Below are 19,104 nucleotides of genomic sequence, written 5' to 3' on the forward strand. Positions count from 1 at the left end.
GTTCCTTTGTGTAGCATCCCCCCACGGCTTTTTGTTCATTCAGACAGGTTTCAGCCGCAGACAGCGGCTGCGGAAAGTTGCTTGGAGATCCACTGCCTTCTCGCCCCATATGAGAGGGAAAGAAAAAAGGGCAAGGGCTCAAGGGGTCTTTTCTCGCCACTGCCGACCCCGTGCGCACCCAGCTCCAGTCGTTACACCGGATCGTTTACCTGGAACACTGCAGTTGTAGACGTAAGTACTTATATGCGCAAGCGCATGCTTGTTCAGTCGTAGCCTGTTCGATGGTGTTATATCTTTCTCCGTGGTCTGTCCAACCGAGACCCGTTTATCGCTGGATATTCAAAACGAAGCGCCAGAGGCGGCGTTTGGGCAATGTAAGCGACATACAAGGAAGGTGTACAGGAGCAACTCGTGAGTATTTTCTTGCTTATAGGCCCGTGCACACTTGCGACGAACAACGCGATTTCTGTCGCGGCGACAAATTGGCCGAGACCGAACGACAAAACGGATCGCCGGGCGGCAAAAGTTTCCGAAATCGCGTCTCATCATCGCAAGTGTGAACGGGCCTTTGAACTATATAGTAGGCAGTATTGATGGAAGAATCGACGTTACGGGTACGTTGCATGGAAACGATTTTTGTTTGTTGCATGGAAACGATTTTTGCGCGCTTTGTGCAAAGCAAAGTGAATTCGGATAACTAACCTCGCCCACACTCGAATGATCTTCACTTCAGCTGGGCAAGTGAGGTAGCGGCTTGGGCACGCGAAACAAAATAATGTGCGTGTCACGTTAGTTCGCTGTGCGAAATTTAAAAACAATAAAAGCATTACATTTGCACCTAATTGCCTGGCGATGCGATAATTATGTTGGGAACGCCGGGGTTCCTTAACGTGAAAAAAAAAAAGGGGGGGGGGGTGCAGCCAGTGCAGCTACTTCGGAATGTAGTCGATACAAATTTGCAAACGAACAGGTCAGAATGCACCCCTTGGTAGCCTATTTTGCCGCTGGTTAACTTAGACGGTATGACGGTGTACCTATCGCAAAAAGTTCGTCAGACTTCTGGGATATATTGTTAAAGGGACCCTGCAACACTCTTTGAACAGTGCAAGTAAACCTGCGCAACGTTTAGATTACACTGCCAGGAATACCTGTGCCAAATATTACACGTGCACGTGAAGCGGTGAGCGCGCAAATCGATGTGAAAGACGCGGAAAAACAAACCGCTCTCTCTTCAGTTGTCCTCATTATGCATGGCCCGAGGGACGTCACATAGGCCATGGCTGCCCGATCTCCTGTCACTGGTCAACTTTGCGGGTAGATTCTCCCATTTCCGTCATCGTCATCGCTGTGTACGAACCTCTTCTATGCCTGAACCTGTAGGCACAGTTTTGCCGTTTCTTTTGTGTTTGGAGTGCGCGCGGAGTTTTAGTGATGAGCTCAATACTTCCCTTTCAACGGGACCACTCGACTACAAACGTTTATTGCTTCAAAAACGCCCTACCAGCCCGAGCGCGCACTTGCGAGCAGGCACCCATGCCTGCTTTTTTGTGGCACCAGACCGGAAATAGGCCCCTCCGCGTTGCGGAGAAAAGGAGAAAACTACCCGGCATGGGATTATCGAAGGCCGCCGAAGAGAACGCCGCGAGCCACCCCCCTCTCCGGGAGAGAGTGCGCAGCTTTCGTCGCGTTGCCCGCGGTCGAGTTGAGAGGGAACGATTATGCGCGGTTTCTCATCGCGCGTAGTTTCGTTAATTGTGAACGGATTTTCATAATTCTTGCGGGAGGAGATTTCTGGGACAATAGACTTTATCCCAAAATACATTACTAGTAGTCGATAGCAAGTGTTGCAGGGTCCCTTTAAAAGCTGCAAACCTGAGCCTTTTGTCGTAGCTTTCTTCGCTGGCGGGTAAGCAACCAGACAACCTGCGTGACTATATAGCCAACTTTGTTAGAAAGGGGCACTTTGAGGGCTTTAGGTGTCACAGAGGGTGGGAAAAAGTGCGCTGTTCGAGTACATGCGTTCGTTTGCGACTTACATTTTTGAAATGCATTAAAGCAGCATAGCGCGTTCTTGAGTTGTGAGAAATGCACCCCAAAAGGCTGGTAAATAGCAGCTGGTAAAGAGTCGAAGTCACTTTCATTGCAGGCTATGGTTTTCAAGATACCCTCAAACCGGGAAAGCCGCGGAGTTCATCGACGATGAGTGCCAATCCCGAGACCATAGAAACTGGTAAGTAAATATTGTGTAAATGGCTAGCGGGTTTAGCGAATCAAAATGGAAAAGCGAATTAAATCGATAACGCACAGCACAACAGGAGCTGGAATGACCAGGGCAGGTGCCACTTTCAACTAAGCCGATAAAGATACGAAGGGGTAATTGGGGGTAGGAGGTGTGGGAGGTACTAGGTCATGCTAGCGATCACCCACTCCCTCTAAAGGTAGCCGTTCCGCCCAAAAGAGGTCACTCTGGATAGAGAATTTTGCCTACTGCGCGTACTTTATCAGAAGTTTGGAACCAACACGCTTTAATTGGGGCCGCATTGATCATGCACAGCCGTCGTTCGCCGAAATAAAACCGACATGCTTCGAGCAAAAAGGCTAGTTCTAGTACTGTTCATCGGTGGTGCGGTTTCGAACAGCTTGAATCAAAGGCTTTTACAGCCGTGGTTCCAGGCGCTCTTCCCAACTTTTGAAAAATCCTGTAAATGCTCAGCAGTGATGAATAACGGTGCGTTTCATATGACGAGGTAACAACGCCGAGCGTGAAAAAACAAAAACCATGGTTAAAGTGAACGCTAACAAATTTAGTGGCTGCAATGATACGCATGACTTTGACTGAAAAACAGAACCTTCCTGTATTCGTGCAAATAAACAAAAAAAAAAAAAGAATGCCCGGGTTGTTGTAAAATGCTCAAATTCTTCCTCCTTTCTTCCCCTAGCCTGTTCCAAGCATGTATTAAACATGTCACACAACTCTTTTCAGTGCTGAGAAAGACTAGGATCGAATTTGTTCGTTTATGAGTTCCCACTTTGGTTCCCTTTATTACGTAAGTCAAATTGGACCATTATACACATTCGTGTTTAATGGGTGTTTCTTTTGTGTGAACCATCTGTAATACCTCTGTAGCACTTTGTGTTCTTTTATAGGTGAAAGATCTGCCGGACTGGAGGAGCAAACGTCGCTTCTACAACCAAGCGAATTTTCAGATGGGTTGTTTCGATTGAGGTAGCGGTCATCTATATACAGTTGGACGGGAAGAAAAGAAGAAAAAGGTCCGAGAGGTTAGTATCCGTTCCCGAATAGTATTTGGTGAGTGTAGAAAATTTCTGAGAGCGTATTTTGATTTGTTTTAGTAGTTCAATTTATGAACTGCTATTCTAGCCACCTTAATATGGTTAGCACGAGTTGCTGCGTAGCTGCTTGTTCAGTTACTCTCCTTTTAGTGCGTGCGTGTGTGCATGTGCGTGTGTGTGCGTGTGTGCGCTCGTTAACCAAACAAATCCTTAGGCGGCGACTACTTTTTCGCGCAAAAACCGCCTACTGCCGCAGCGTACTGAAGTAGGAATTGTTTGCTTTTTCCACACAGACGCAGCCAGCCCCAACGTTAAGTAACGTTGGCCAGCCCCTGGATGGAGCCTCCTCTCCTGCACAGCAGCAGCAATGGAATGTAAATAAAAAAAATGTTGTAACCATGCAAAAATAAAATAAAATTTTATTTGAAATTTCACTTTTCCTTGTTATTTTGAAAATGCTTTAAAATGTATCGTAACCGGCAAACGTGGATAACAGAAACAATGCTCCACGATACACATTCCACACGTTTGGCAAAACGTCACTGTAACGTTCCTGGTCCACATTCTGAAAAGGTTTTGCAACGTTAAAAGATTGTTTCAAGCGTGTTTTCTGCAACGTTAAGTAAATGTAAATCCAACATAATTACTATGTTGAAGAAATGCTTCCTCACAGTTCCAATAATGTTTGACGAAACGTTACTGTAACGTTTTTTGGTTGTTCTTAAAATGTTTTTGTAGGGTGCTTCTGCAACGTTAGGTAAACGTAACTCCAAAAGTATTTATATGTTGTAGAAATGCTTTCTTACTGTTCGCATAACGTTTGGCGAAATGTGATGTAACGTTTTACATTGTTTTTAAACGTTTTTTGAACGTTATTAGCTTGTTTGCTGCAACGTTAGGGAAATGTAACACTAACATTAATAATATGTTGTAAAAATGTTTTGTGGACGTTTAAATAATGTTTGACAAAACATTACTGTAACGTTTTTGATAACATTAGTTAAACATTTCAAAAAAATGACATTAAGAACATTGTTCTAACGTTAGCACCAAACAAAAAAAATACGTTCTTCTAATGTTTTGGTGCTACTTGGGAATCGGACTCAAACTCAGTCGGGATCAGTCGGCTCAAACTCACACAAGCTCAAACTCACCATGCCACACTAGCCTCGCGCTCACTCAAACTCAAACTCACGCGTGAGTTTGAGTCCAAATGAGTCTGAGTGAGTGGACTCATGAGTGAGTTTGCCGACCTCTGTTTACAGCTTCGTTTTCAAACCACCTTCATAGGGTGGATTGGCGGGCATTTTTGCCCACAGGGATCGTTTTTGCTCACGTCGATAAAGCCGTTAGGGAAGAGGGGGTAGAGGTATACAGCTTTGCTGTAAAAAAAATGCCTGCAGTATGTTTTGTATATATGCCCATGATTCCACTCCATAGAGCCAGTAATGCGCAACGGCTTCTGGCCTCCCTGGAAGTGGTCCTACATTTATTAATTGGTCCTTTCTACAGTGTTGATTTTACAACTATATTAGTCTATCAGTGCTGTGATAGTATTATTTCGTGTGCAGAGTATGTAATCTTAACTACGAATTCAGGCCGACCGATTACAAGCAACTTCTGAAAAGAGTAGTTCCATATGACGAGTCTCAAGCTATGAAAGCTTTGAATACGGGCCGTTTGATTATCCTTGCTCCTGATTTGTTCGTATGCGTGCCAGCACGAATCGCTGCGTAGTTTATGTAACTCTTGCTGTGCTCATTCATACCTGACTTACAGAAGCAATAGGTGCATGCGTCCTTAGTAATGGCGCGGCCTTGATAGTTTCCGCGGCACAATACGTTTCCCCATTACATTTAGCATGCGGCTTCTTACGTACAAGTGCAACTCATGGTGCATTAAAGTGAAGCGTCTTAAAGGGACAGACAACCGATTTTTGTCGAGTATATATTCTCTATCCCAAATGAAATGGCATCACTTAAAGCACCTTGACGAGAAATGGTTTTGCTGATAACGTCCTAGAACTTTTTAAATCGAAATTTTTAGATCTGCGAGCCGTATGTGTCCCTCGCAAAAATGATGGTGGCAACCATGACATAGAGTAGCTCGGCAATATACTTTTGTCTGTATGCGAAATGAAAAACGATATTTAAAACTTGTCCTCAGCAAAAAAAGTTTGAATCGCAGGCTTTCCTGTTCCTTTATGTGTTTTTTCAATGCAACGGTCTATTGTGCACGACTGCGCCATCTGTTGGGATAGACGATAGGTAGAATCTGGCTTCGCGTTGCGGAGGTGGGAAGTTCGATTCTCCCCGGGCGCGACTTTTTTTTTTTTTTTAAGCTGCCGTTGGCGTATTTGGAAACTGAAATCAAATATTTAGGCAGAACAAACGCCTCTGACTCAGGGAGAATCGTCAAAGCTCCTTCACTGGGTCTGTTTACTCAACGCTGCCGTTGATTCTGGGCATGGTGGCTCAGCCACACTGAGAGCAACCCAGCGGCGGCGGGTGGCGTGTCTTTAGAATTTTCAAAAGAATGTTTAGAAATACATACACAATTTAACCTTGTACAAATACTTGTGTTGAAAGGTTTTCAATACGTAAGTAAACGTTTCAGCAGTTACAGCAGCTGCTAGGTTTGCAGGTCACGTGCAGGTCACACATATTGTAGTGCCAAGTTTCGACACTACGACCCGCCACCCTTCCGATTTCAGGAAGTTTGCTGCCAAATTAAAATTATTTCAGCCGATTTGTTTAGAAATTGCTTGCGGTTACCGGGCTATATAAAACGCTGGCTTTCATATGAGCAAGAGAACATATACGCGACAAAAATCGGTTGTCTGTCTTTTTAGGGGATACGCTCCTCGAAAACACTTTTTTTGTTATTTAATTTAGAGCTTCGGAAATTGGACCACTGATGTTGTTTTTCTTCCTGATTCCAAATCTGTAATCAGTTTTTACATAAGTTTTTGCTCCCTATTAGCCATAGAGTGCCGATATCTAGCTAGAAATTGGGCTCAAACTTCGAAACTATGAAAAAAGTATCTGTGTAGCAAAGTACCATTTTTTTGCCACTCAACTACGATTTAATTTATTAATAGATATTTACGGCTGAGAGGTAGTGCTGATTCAAGTAGATATCGGCACTCTACGCACTCTCCTCAATGTGTGTGCCAAATTCCGTTGTCGTATGACCATTGTAAGTGCCCGAAACACTTCCGCAAAAAATGCAAATCGGCCAAAATTGCGAAATGAGGAAACCGCGTTTGAAAGTTTGAAAGTGTGTATTTACAAAAATTAAAAACGCACTAGCACGAAACCTGTGCTGAACACAGACACACATGTCCAGAGGGAATATCGGGTTTCTAAAACCCTCCAGCACTAAAGGTTTTCCCTTCCCGGCTGGTGCGGCAGGACTCTTCCACCCGGGCCCTCTTGGCTGCACTGCGACGGTGTGCCCTCGCCTCAGCGGTCTGACGCACATTTATCTTGTGCATGCGCATGCTGTCTCGCGGTCGCTGAGTGTAACCAGGGCCTCGGAAGGAAGTACCCCAAGCTCTTCCAGCACCTTTTCAAAGCTCGTATGGCCCCTGTTGAACAACAGGACTGCAATGGCTGTGGCTACTTCCACAGCAGTCCGGGAAGCAAACCGTGTCTTTGGACACAGCAGCCATATTTTGCTGTTCAGGGACTCGGCCGCGTTCTGTTTCTTGCCATGGAGGCACCAGGCAAGCAGCTTCGCATCAATGAGACGCTTGTAGATGGGGAGGATTGCCAAACCCTGGGCCTTGATCAGGAGGGGGGTGTGGCATGGTGCAGGCTGGCCCTGTGCCTCAGCACGTCGGTGCTTGCACCACGAGTCTGGGCCAGCAGGACAGAACTTGTGGCTTCCGGCACCGTCTGTTGAGCACGAGTGCAAATATGAGACCCATACGGCAGTGTACATCTTGTGGACATTTCCCCGATTGTTCACAATGGCCACCTGAAAGTAGGTTTGATGCTTCTGGATGGTGGTCTCCTTCAACTTCTCCCCTGGTGGAAGTGGCGTTGGCAGCTTCCTCAGGCCGGTGCCCAGACGTTTCGCCACGTGGTTGGTGCACTCCTCTTTTTCAATTGGAGTGTCAGGGTACACGTTGGCATCACAGACTCCGTTGTAGGCCTTGCTGTCTCCATCGCTTAGGGAGATGGTGAACCGCAGGGGCGTCTCATAGTCCACAGTCCTCTGCCAAATGCGCACTGCAGCTTCGGCCTCCATGGCATGAGAAGAACAGTCGCAATTCTTCTCACAAACGGGATGATGAAACGGCTGCCATGTTTCCTCGTCGCCTCCCATGTCTTTATGTAAACTGCACGCCAGGCAGATGTAATACTCTTGGATAAAACCAGCGCGAATTCAGACGAATACGAAGGAAGTAACCACAAGGACAGCCGCTGGTTCCAACGTTGTAGGATTAGTAGCTTGAAAGTTTAAACACTGAAAAGAGCCAGATGTAACTGAAATAAACTGCAGGAGGGTTGCAAGCTGGGCTAGTTGCAAGCTGGGCAAGCTGGGCTGGGCTCATCCAGTCGTATGATGCTTTCTGCACTCTGTCCGTCGCTCGGAGACCACTTGTCCTCTTTCCGCGTGTCTTGGGCTAACACGGCCTTTGGAGAAAATTTGCTGGCAAACGTTGCAGGACTTGACATATTTCCTTGCATCACTTTCCATGCCTGGCCAAAAGAAATCTTCAGCAATTCTCCTGATGGTTTCACACATCCCTCGATGGCCTGCCACGATGTTTTTGTGCGCTAAAGCCAAGAGCTCCTGCCGTATGTCTTGCGGTGCGACAAGCTGTATAACTACTCGTCCAGAGCGGAATATGCATCTTCCGTAAAGAAGTTCATTCTGAACTATAAACATGCAAACAGCACGATGTCCTCTCCATTCCACCCCTACTTGCTGATAACAGCCCTGCAGTGTCTGGTGCTTTCTAGTGCATCTGGGGCTTGGCCAACTCACGAGGGTCTATTTAGTGAAGCTTTTGGAGTGGTGCGCTCCTCCCCCACCTTGACGGTTGCTTCAACGGCTGCTGACATTTCCAGTTGGGCATACTCTATATGCGGATAATCACCATTCGTCTTGTGCAACTTCTGTGATCTAATGCGGCTACTCCCTTTGTGCTCGATTTCTGCCTTGCAAATCCATTGGGGGCCGGGAGTGTCTACATCTCGAACATCTGGAACATTTCCCAATATCAGATCATGTATAGGGTTGTCTAGGCATTTTGCATTAACCTTCCCAGAGAATTAGGGCGTTGGGATCTCTATGATGGCTTCAGGTAACCACTTGATGGTACTATCAGCGAAAATAACTTGTGACTTCTTTCCTGTCAGATCTTCATCACGGACCAAACTCCTTTTAATCAGTACCGTGTTAGCACCACAATCCCTCAATACCGTGATTTTCTTCCCTTGGACTACTCCCTCACTAATTGGCATCTTGTCCGTATTGCTCATCGCCGTGCATGCTCCTACTGTTTTGACTTCATCTCCTTTTGCTTCAGCATCATTCGGCCGTTGCGCTGGTTTTGCATTTGGAGACACCATCCTCGCAACTATGTCTTGAGGCTTAAAGGAGCCATGAAGAGAAAATGCAATTTGGTTTTATTCGAAAGATTTCGTGTTTTATAGTGCCCCCAGCGCTTGTCCGGATACAAACGGTGCTTTATTCACTGAGAAATTAAACAATTTAGGTTAACATTTTGATTTTCCCGCTCAATCGTGCGTTTTCGTGGTCCCAAATGACATCACAGGAACCGACCGCTCTGCAGCCTAGAGTACCTTCATTCACGCATCCGCCGTACAGGGTATACGCTGGCGCCGCCATTTTCAGTTGCTCGCTCGCCGCCGAAGCAAGTCATTGTGTCAAAACCGCGCTAAAATTATCGCCGCAACGCGGTTTACTGAAGAAGTTTGAATCATATTGTCTGTTTCGCGTTGCTAGGTCTCGTGGGAAACGAAAAGAATAACGCGTTGAGCCCGTTGGCCCAATTGCGGCGGCACGGGACCGTTAAAAGGTTGTCTCCACCCTGTACAGCGGTGTTGGTTTGTTCCCACGTTTCTTTACGTTCCGTAACCTAGATGGCGCCACCACACCGTGGCAAGCGTTTGGTTTGTTTTTGCCCGCATTTAAACCTGGCTTGTTTTTGTTCTGGGAGAAAATATTCGTTCCCTGAAACAGTGCTCGCTCGACAAATGGGGTCACGTAAGACACCGTTGCTTGCGTCAATCGGCCAGTGTCGTCTGAGACAACCCCAAGCCCCGTAGTGCTGTGCAGCGAAACCAAGCATGCTGTGCGCAGTACGAACAGCAGAACGCATCAGTACTTCTATGTTTACATGTGCTTTCGTAACTTCCACTGTTTGTCCCATCATTCTTATTGCTTTGTAAAGAATGTGCCCTAAATTTAAGTGCAAATCGCTCGTTCGTCTAGTTTGTAAGCTCTACCTAATTTGCGTCTGCTTCTGCCAGCCTCCGCCAATCGCAGAGCTTAGCTCATGTGACATCACAGGCTCTGTTGCGGGAAATGAGCTGGTGGGTCACATGACCATTCCCGTTTTTCCTAATTATGTAGCTTATTTGAGCGAAGTTTACGTTAAAAGTGGTGTCAGTATGATTCTAACGAGACAATCTTTTGAATGAACCAAACTTGTGTTTTCTCTTCATGGCTCCTTTAAGGCGACAGGCCTCAGTTCTGTTCCCTCTCATATTGCAGACTTGGCAAAGCAGGTCAGATTTGGTACCTTCAAGGTTAATGCGGCAGTCCGCGGCTAAATGGCCGACCCCATCACAGAGGAAGCATCTTCTACGAACCTGTTTGGTGATGTGACGCTTCTTTAACGCGTTTCCTCCACCTGCCGGTTGTTCTTGTTCTTCAGTCACCCCACCAAAGTTTTTTAAGCCTTGCGCCTCGAGAAATCCATCAGTTGAGTCAGCCAGGTCGTCAATAGCTTTTATTCTCTTTTCCTTTAAAAACACGACTAAATTGCGATTACAACAATTCAAAAATTGTTCGGAGACAATCCGATTTCTGGTAGACTCATAGGTCTTTTCCGTACCGGAGAGCTCCATCCACCGATCGAAGTAATTGCTGATTCCTGCTTCGAACTGTCGACCGGTTTCAGCGTCTTCTGGTTGACAGCACCTAAACTTTTCTCTGAAACCTTCAGCAGTCAAGCGAAACCTCTCCAGTAGCGCAATCTTCACTTTGTCGTAGTCCTATGAATCGGACGGTGGCATTCGGCCGAAGACGCTTAATGCTTCGCTTGCCAAACACAAGCTCAAGGCCGTAGCCCACTCGGACTTTTCCCAGCCCTGGTCGGTGGCTATCCTCTCAAAACGTTGCAAGTAGGCGTCCAAGTCGTCTCTTTCCTCATCGAATGGTGCCATTAATTTTCTGGGGCAGATCTTTGGGGCTTGTGGTGATACTGAACCAGATCTCTCGCTTGAATCTATGTTTGTACCCTGCGAAGCGAATTCAGCAAGGCGTACTTTCAGTTCCAATATCCTCTGCTCCCTCTCTGCCTTTTCCTGTTCGCGTTCGGCTTTCTTCTGCTCCTCTTGGGCTGCTCTTTCGTACATCGCCAACGCCTCCTCCTTCGTCAAGCCTCGGTAAGGGCTAACAGTTTTTCTGGGTCCATAATCCACCTGGCTGAATTGACAGTGACAATGTGAAAAATGAGGTATCCTGGCAGGCTCGCCAAAATTGTCACGTCACTGCGACCACGTCAATTGTAAATTGCCAATTGTCAATTGCGACCATATCAATTGCCGCGTTAATTGTCACCAAGTGCGAGTGCGATCGCACTCGCACTTATTCACACTAAGAGCGCGGTCATCTTAACCGACTCCCAAGCTGCCTGTCGGAGCTTCTTGGCGGGGAGGGTGGCCGCAGCAGCTTTCCGCCTCCTCTCGCAACATCAGCCGCAAAGAAACGTCGCCCTCGTCTGGAAACCCGCCCACTGTACTACATTGACGGGCAATAATTTTGCCCATCATCAAGCCTGCGCACTCTCCTCCCAGGCCCCAGAAGAACAAGCGGCGTCCACACCATGGTTACATTTCAGGACATTACGCAGTATTACCGACTCGACAGACAACAATTCCCTCAGCCTCACTCCAAGCTGTCGAAATCAGAAGAAACGACTCTTCGTCGCATCCAAACGAATACCTTCGTCCATCCAATTCGCTTACACCACATGTTTCCCACTCAATTTCCCTCCTAATGCACCTTTTGCTCTAAGCCTGGCACACTTGTCCACATTTTATTAGAGTGTGCGCATAACCCTGACCTCCCACCCTTTCCTTCCCCCCTCCCCCTCCATGAGCTATGGGAGAACCTGATCACCAGCGACCACCTGGACGTCCAGCAACTACTGGCATCTAGGGCGTCGGTCGCCCGGTCATCACTTGGATTCCCGGACTAGGGAACCACTCTTACTTTATAAGGCTCATTAAAGTACTTGGCGTTTTCGGAAGTGAAACTGAAATAAAAGGCAGCGGTGGCTCTCGAGTGTCTCTTCAAGGCGCCAACTGCACTCAAATTTTCGGCAATGCAAAAATATCTCATGGTACACATGCTAACTGCAAAGCACTGCGTTTCGAGCGGGAATGCGGGTGATGCTATAACGGCTTGTGAAGATTGGAGTTTTCGGAAGCGAAATTGGAAGAAAAGGCCGCGGTGATTCTCGAGTCTCTTCAAGGCCAACTGCACTCACATTTTCGCCAATGTAAAATGATATCATCTAATGGTACACATGCTAACTGCAAAACACTGCGTTTCGAACGGGAATTCGGGCGATGCTAACGGCTCGTGAAGATTGGAGTTTTCGGAAGCGAAACTGGAAGAAAAGGCAGCGGTGGCTCTCGAGTGTCTCTTCAAGACCAACTGCACTAAAATTTTCGCCAATGTAAAAATGATATCATCAAATGGTACACATGCTAACTGAAAAACGTTGCGTTTCGAACGGGAATGGGGACGATGCTAACGGCTCGTGAAATTTGGCGTTTTCGGAAGCGAAACTGGAAGAAAAGGCCATTACCGGCGGCCGGACGTGAAGCGGGCGTGCCCATGCCAGCGGCCGCTCGCACGCTCGCAGCAGCCTCCAAATTCGCGTGGTAGCGTCGCGTTTCGCACTGTTATTTCCACTTAAGAACTTCGACTAGAATTTTGCCGAGGCTAATGAAGTTAGGCGCAATTCTGACTTTGCGGTGCTATCAACCTACAGTCGGCAGTTATTTTTGCCTTGGGATACCTGCCTGAGTAGCAGTCGTTGGCGTTGCGAGATAAAAAGCTGGTTGTTTGCTTAATTGTGTAATATTGAAAATCAGCTTTGGTTAGCCGGCGCCTTTTTTTAAAGGCGATAGTCTTTCTTGGGCTACTTAACCCAGAAATTTTGGCCTGTCTGTATGTCTGTCTGTCCGTCTGTATGTCTGTGACTCGATTCAGCCACCCGGCGAAAGGGCGAAAGTAAAATGCACACTGCGCAATAGTCTTATATACTCACAGCCAAATGTGCTGAGCGTCTAAGCCCGGTTTGTATGTTCATACTTGTAAAATTTTTTGAACAAGACATTACTCAAATATAAGACAGCAAATTAGTATACAAGGGATATTTACAGTGTTCTTTTATTAAAAAATTCATGGATGCTTGGTTTTTCGATAGCAAATGATATTCTACATCTACTGCGGAAAACCGCCGCCTCCTGGCGGCATATGAAAAATCCAGGGTGTCGAACCGAAAAAAATACCGGTTCGGTTACGGTTCGGGTTCGGGTGAAATAATTTCGTTCCGGTTCAGTTCCGGTTCGACAAAATCACGTACCGAACCGGTTCGCGAACCGGTTCGGGAGCTTGAACCGGTTCGCGAACCGGTTCGATTAGTTGAATTATCACTAAAATTATAAAAAAAAAACATTTACTAGTTTAAAACGACCGTCAAATCAAAACACAAACTGACATTCAAAATGGTGCTGCTCCCCAAGGGCAGTGGCGCAATTGCAAAGGAAACTTTAAACAATTAGGAGATATTAGAAAAACACATGAAGTGGCGACGATTTACCACCTTCTTTATCGCTCAGACTTTCTGTTGTCCTAGCAACTATTCATAAAGCCAACGCCAAGAGATATGATGGTGGGATATATTTTCTGTCCTTTCCTTTTTTGTTGAAATCGCAATTGTCGCTATGCAATCGCCCATCACGCTAACCTTGAGGCCTTAAATTTAATCCTGCGTACGGGCGTGTTCAAATACCAGCGCTTAATAACAATGGCGCACATTTTTTATATTTGTAACAAAACAGAAAAATTCTACAACAGGCACATAAATACTACCAATGAATTAGATTATTTGGTAACCCTGAATAATTTGTTAGCTGTCACCTTATCGAATGTGTTAGCCACACTTTTGTTAAAAGTAAGCTTTAGTTACGCTCAGTCACTGCATTATTGCTCTGACCACTGCAATTCCTTTTGCGATACCGAAAGTGTGCATTACAATCAGTATGTCATCGTACCGCCTGAACCCCTACCATCGTTCCGTGTGCTACATTGCGGAATCTTATAACAGATAATGCGGTTACAAAATGAAAGGGAAATTTGACACGTGGAGCATGAGATGGGACTTTTTGGGTAGACGCTCTTTAATTCGTCCACAGCAGTACTCCCCTCCGGAACGAGTAGCAGTAGAAGCAATGTAGCGAGTTGGGCAAACGGCTTAGCAAACAGCTTAGCCACTGAGCAGCTCCTGCGGTCACACTTGTCAAGTATTAATAATTTGCAGGTGTCGGACCTTTTCAACAAATTATGAAATGCAAAAAGTTTGCACACATCGGGTGTGAGCTTTCGCTGTTGCGCAGTGGAGCACTCCTGCAGCCTGATTTCTCCAATGAAGTCGCAGCTAGGGAAGGGCAAAGTCGTTTTATATCACCTGCAAGCTGCCGAGAATGACATTTCGTTTGGTCAGCTTGCACTACGCTCGCGCCTCCAGCAGCAACAGACCAATGCTACATTGGTGCTCATTCATTTCCCCTGTTGTTACATAAAGCGTGATAGTGTTCAATTGTCTGGAGGGGAAAGTGTGCGAGCAAGTACGAAGTTGATGGTACGGGAAAGAAAAAAAGGCCTGAATTGCATTGACTGTGCAATATCAACAACAGAGGGTCGAACCGTTTCGGCATGAACCGGTAACCGTTATTTCTTTTTCCGGTTCAGTTCCGGTTCGGGTTCAGCGTGCTCAAAAAATAACGGTTCGGGTTCGGGTTCAGTTCCGGAAAAAATACCGGTTCGGTTCCGGTTTTCGGTTCGGTTCGGTTCCGGTTCGACACCCTGGAAAAATCACGCGGCAACAGCAACGAAAGGTTCGACTAGCTAGGTTCCACGTTCTGTATCACCTAGAGTGGAAAGTGTCGCTGCGATCGCACGCCGCCATGGGAATTGTGGGTACTGTGGGAATCGGATTGGCAGCAAGTGGCTAGTGCAAAGGACTACGGATTAGGCTTCCCGGGTCTGAAGCGTTTGTTAGTTCTGTTTTCGGGACGCCCTGTTTGACATTCAATGGCTATCACAGACATGTCTAAATAGCAGCGTGATTAGCTCTTAACGCATGTGCTCGCGTTAGCGGGGTGTTTCGGTGTTTCTTCAGATGAAGGGGTGACCACATGCAGCGACGGCGACAAGTGACGCGAAAAACGCAACCCAAAAGGTGCAACAACAGAGTGTACTTGGCGAAAGCGACAAGCGAAAAAAATTAATACACTGCCGCTTATGTCCTCTGTCGTCGTCGCTCGTCGCTACAGTTCACTGTATCGTCACTGACACTCACCTGTGGGCTGGTTCTGGCCGGAAAAAAGCGAGCGAGGGCCCCGGCGGCCGCTTGCTATTTTATACCGCTTGCTGCTGTCGCCCACCACTAAATAAGCTTCGCTAGCGCACACTATGTGTTTTCTGCACCCATTCAGTTACAATTTTCGTGTCGCTCGTCGCCGTCGCTGCGTTTACTTACCCCTTGAAGCATGCGCTGCCTTGGACAGGCGCAATGGGGCAACATACATAGCGACTCGACAAGCCAGTATTTATTTGCCATATGAAGTATTCATGCAGTTTCATAATGCTTTTCGCGCGTGCTTGGACTTACTTGCGGTAATAGGCTTCGCACCTACGTTTGTTTACACTCGCTTAGACAAAACAAATAAATACAACGCGATTACATCATTCGTGCATCTCTTGGTTGCATCTGCATGATCTGCATCGCCTGCCAAGGCGCGCAGCATACGATAATGAGACTAATGAGAGGGAGCAAGAACACAGCTTTAGACAATCTAAATATTTTTTTTCAGCTAAATATTACAAAAAATCAAATAAAACCTCATACAGTTTGGAGTATGTAATAATTTAACAAATATATATCCGGGACGGCCCGCTGTATCTGGCAGCATGAGCCAAGGCAGGACTTCTACTTTTTTTTTTCTTTGTAACTCCAAAATTTGTTTTGCAATATTAGCCCTCTAACACAGTGCCTTACACAAAACAAAATTTGTTAAAAGCAGCACTTTTGGCTGCAATTTTTTAAACAAAAACTCAATTTGCGTAGCCATAAAGTCATTGCCGGCCATGCCACGCCGTACTTCCGGCCGAACTACACACTATTAAGGTGGCTAGAATGGGGAGGTGTGAGTACCGGCGGCGGAAACGTGACTCCAAAGCGCGCAGATGCCACGGGCGGCGCTGTTGACCAAGGCGCGGTAGGGCGCGGTAAGGCGCGCAGCTGGAATGAGCGCGCCGCCGGCATCGCGTCGGCTGCATTTCTACCATCAAGGAGGAAACGAACCCGTTGCGGTATGGCGAGCTTTCTGGAAGAGTAAAAGAGAATATTTATCACTAAAAAAATTTATGAGCCCATTTCATTACACCCATGAAATTTAGTTCTATGGGAACAGTTCGCATTGCATGCAGTTTCAAAAGCAGGTTTGCACATTACGTGAAGTGGCTCCGGCTTCTATTAAAAAAAACTTGGAGTTGTATAATGTGCACTGACACGGCCCTGTACAGAGGCGCCTTGCATTTCGCTTCCCTCGAAATACGGCCGCCGTCCTCGAGACCGGCACTACCGCATGGGCCTGCAAACTGTCAATAACTGAAGGCGTCTCAGAGTACACCGCGCTTTCTGCTACCCTTAACAAACCGGTAGACCGCATGCAGTTATCCCGCTCACATCAGAAATGATAGCAGACATTGAAGCAACACATCTGGTCTCGTCATGAAATCGTTTATTTACAATGAAAAAAAAAAAACGTTTATTTACATGTGAAGATACAAATTTAACTATATTCACAGGTGCCCATTAGCACCTGTATATAAGAAACACACAAAAAGCATTTACCGCTGAAAAGAAAACAAGAACTATTCACCGGGGAAGAACTATTTGCAGGTGAAGAAGAAAAAAAAAAAGCATTAACAGGTGAAAAAAAAACAAAAAAAAATGTTCATAGTGCGGATACTAAAAGAAGATATGAAGTAGGAAAAATTATTTTCAGGTGAAGAAAAACAAACTACTGACAGGTGATGAAGAAACAAAAAGTATTTACAGATGAAGAGAGAACAAAAGTATATTTATTGGGGGAAAAGAAAAAGCATTAACAGCGGAGCTGTTGTACAAGCCGTAAGTTCGCCGTAGCAGAAAATAGATACCAAGAAAATGCCGAGCCCTCGTGAGCGCGTGCCTCGCGGCGACCACCGAGCGCCTTCGGCACGGGAAGTGGCTTTAGTTTAAAAAAAAAAAAAAAACAGCGCTGTCGTCAAGCCCTACCGCCCATGTAAAAAGAAAAAAAAAAAAACTTCAGCGCTAATGCGGAAGTTCCCGCCACCGCTGCGCACGGTACGTGGAAGTCTACAATGCTGAAGATGACTTTGCATCTACCACTCGCCGCGAAGACGACGGCATCTTCGATGCATATGACGACGAAATTACTAGCTCCCAAACAATGCAACTAAACAATGATACTAAAAACTTAACTATGCGTCCGGGAATGCCCAACTACAAGAGCTTCGTCATTCAAGTATTGCGCGTGAATGCAAGCTTCCCTGAATTTTTTTACAAGTGAAGAATTAAAAAAAATTTAAAATTCAGCCTGCATCATGCAAGGTTTCACTGCATTCAGTTTCTTCTCATTACCTTGCTAGTTCACACCTTAAGTAGAAACTGTATCCTCCTAAGGCAATAAAACCGTATAGCGTGAAGCTCAGGGCAGCAGAATGGTCTCGGCAGCCAATCTGCGGCACATCACCCATTAACTAGCGAATTTCTGCCGCGGGTTTAGCATGCATGTTACGCTGAATGCGCAAGTTAGTTTGTTTTCTCTGTTTGCTCCGTCGTCTTCTTTGCTGTCGACAGCATCGCACCCCGAACAAATGGCCGAACGGGAGAACGACGCGAGGCAGTCCACAACGCACGACGAAGCTGGCCACGGCGAGGGCAGGGAGAGCGCGGGCAGGACGGCGCGGCCGACTGCGGCTACCGCGCCTCGACGGGCAGCGCCACATTTTCCCTGGTGTCATCTGCGCGCAAGGGAGTCACGCGCGGCCGAAGGAAGGCGCCGCGGTACTCACACCTCCCCATTCTAGCCACCTTAACACTATGGCTAAGGTGGCTAGAATGGGGAGGTGTGAGTACCGCGGCGCCTTCCTTCGGCCGCGCGTGACTCCCTTGCGCGCAGATGACACCAGGGAAAATGTGGCGCTGCCCGTCGAGGCGCGGTAGCCGCAGCCGGCCGCGCCGTCCTGCCCGCGCTCTCCCTGCCCTCGCCGTGGCCAGCTTCGTCGTGCGTTGTGGACTGTCTCACGTCGTTCTCCCGTTCGGGCATTTGTTCGGGGTGCGATGCTGTCGACAGCAAAGAATACGACGGAGCAAACGGAGAAAACAAACTAACTTGCGCATTCAGCGTAACACCTTTGCATGCTAAAGCCGCGGCAGAAATTCGCTAGTCAATGGGTGATGTGCCGCAGATTGGCTGCCGAGACCATTCTGCTGCCCTGAGCTTCACGCTATACGGTTTTATTGCCTTAGGAGGATACAGTTTCTACTTAAGGTGTGAACTAGCAAGGTAATGAGAAGAAACTGAATGCAGTGAAACCTTGCATGATGCAGGCTGAATTTTACAATTTTTTTTAATTCTTCACTTGTAAAAAAATTCAGGGAAGCTTGCATTCACGCGCAATACTTGAATGACGAAGCTCTTGTAGTCGGGCACTCCCGGACGCATAGTTAAGTTTTTAGTATCATTGTTTAGTTGCATTGTTTGGGAGCTAGTAATCGTCGTCATATGCATCGAAGATGCCGTCGTCTTCGCGGCGAGTGGTAGATGCAAAGTCATCCTCAGCATTGTAGACTTCCACGTACCGTGCTCTTCTCATCAATTCTCGAGGTAGCGGTGGCGGGAACTTCCGCATAAGCGCTAAAGTTTTTTGTTTTGTTTTGTTTCTTTTTACATGGGCGGTAGGGCTTAACGACAGCGCTGTTTTTTTTTTTTTTTTAACTAAAGCCACTTCTCGTGCCGAAGGCGCTCGGTGGTCGCCGCGAGGCACGCGCTCACGAGGGCTCGGCATTTTCTTGGTATCTATTTTCTGCTACGGCGAACTTACGGCTTCTACAACAGCTCCGCTGTTAATACTTTTTCTTTTCCCCCAATAAATATAATTTTGTTCTCTCTTCACCTGTAAATACTTTTTGTTTCTTCATCACCTGTCAGTAGTTTGTTTTTCTTCACCTGGAAATAG

The 19,104-nt window shown here is 46.7% G+C and overlaps 1 long non-coding RNA gene and 1 pseudogene across 1 annotated transcript; one reads left to right on the forward strand and one right to left on the reverse strand.

The window, feature by feature from the left end:
* LOC144170412 (uncharacterized) lies at positions 1 to 3,266 on the forward strand. Its single transcript, XR_013322611.1, has 3 exons — positions 1 to 231; positions 2,147 to 2,230; positions 3,148 to 3,266. It is a non-coding gene; the product is annotated as an uncharacterized LOC144170412 (long non-coding RNA).
* A 3,392-nt stretch (positions 3,267 to 6,658) lies between these two features.
* On the reverse strand, positions 6,659 to 7,647 carry LOC144170418 (uncharacterized; annotated as a pseudogene).
* Between the last annotated feature and the right edge of the window lie 11,457 nt (positions 7,648 to 19,104).

Source organism: Haemaphysalis longicornis, unplaced genomic scaffold (genome assembly GCF_048455015.1).
Source record: "Haemaphysalis longicornis isolate Haplotype H1 unplaced genomic scaffold, Haemaphysalis longicornis Haplotype H1 scaffold_1, whole genome shotgun sequence".
Taxonomy (NCBI): Eukaryota; Metazoa; Arthropoda; class Arachnida; order Ixodida; family Ixodidae; genus Haemaphysalis; species Haemaphysalis longicornis.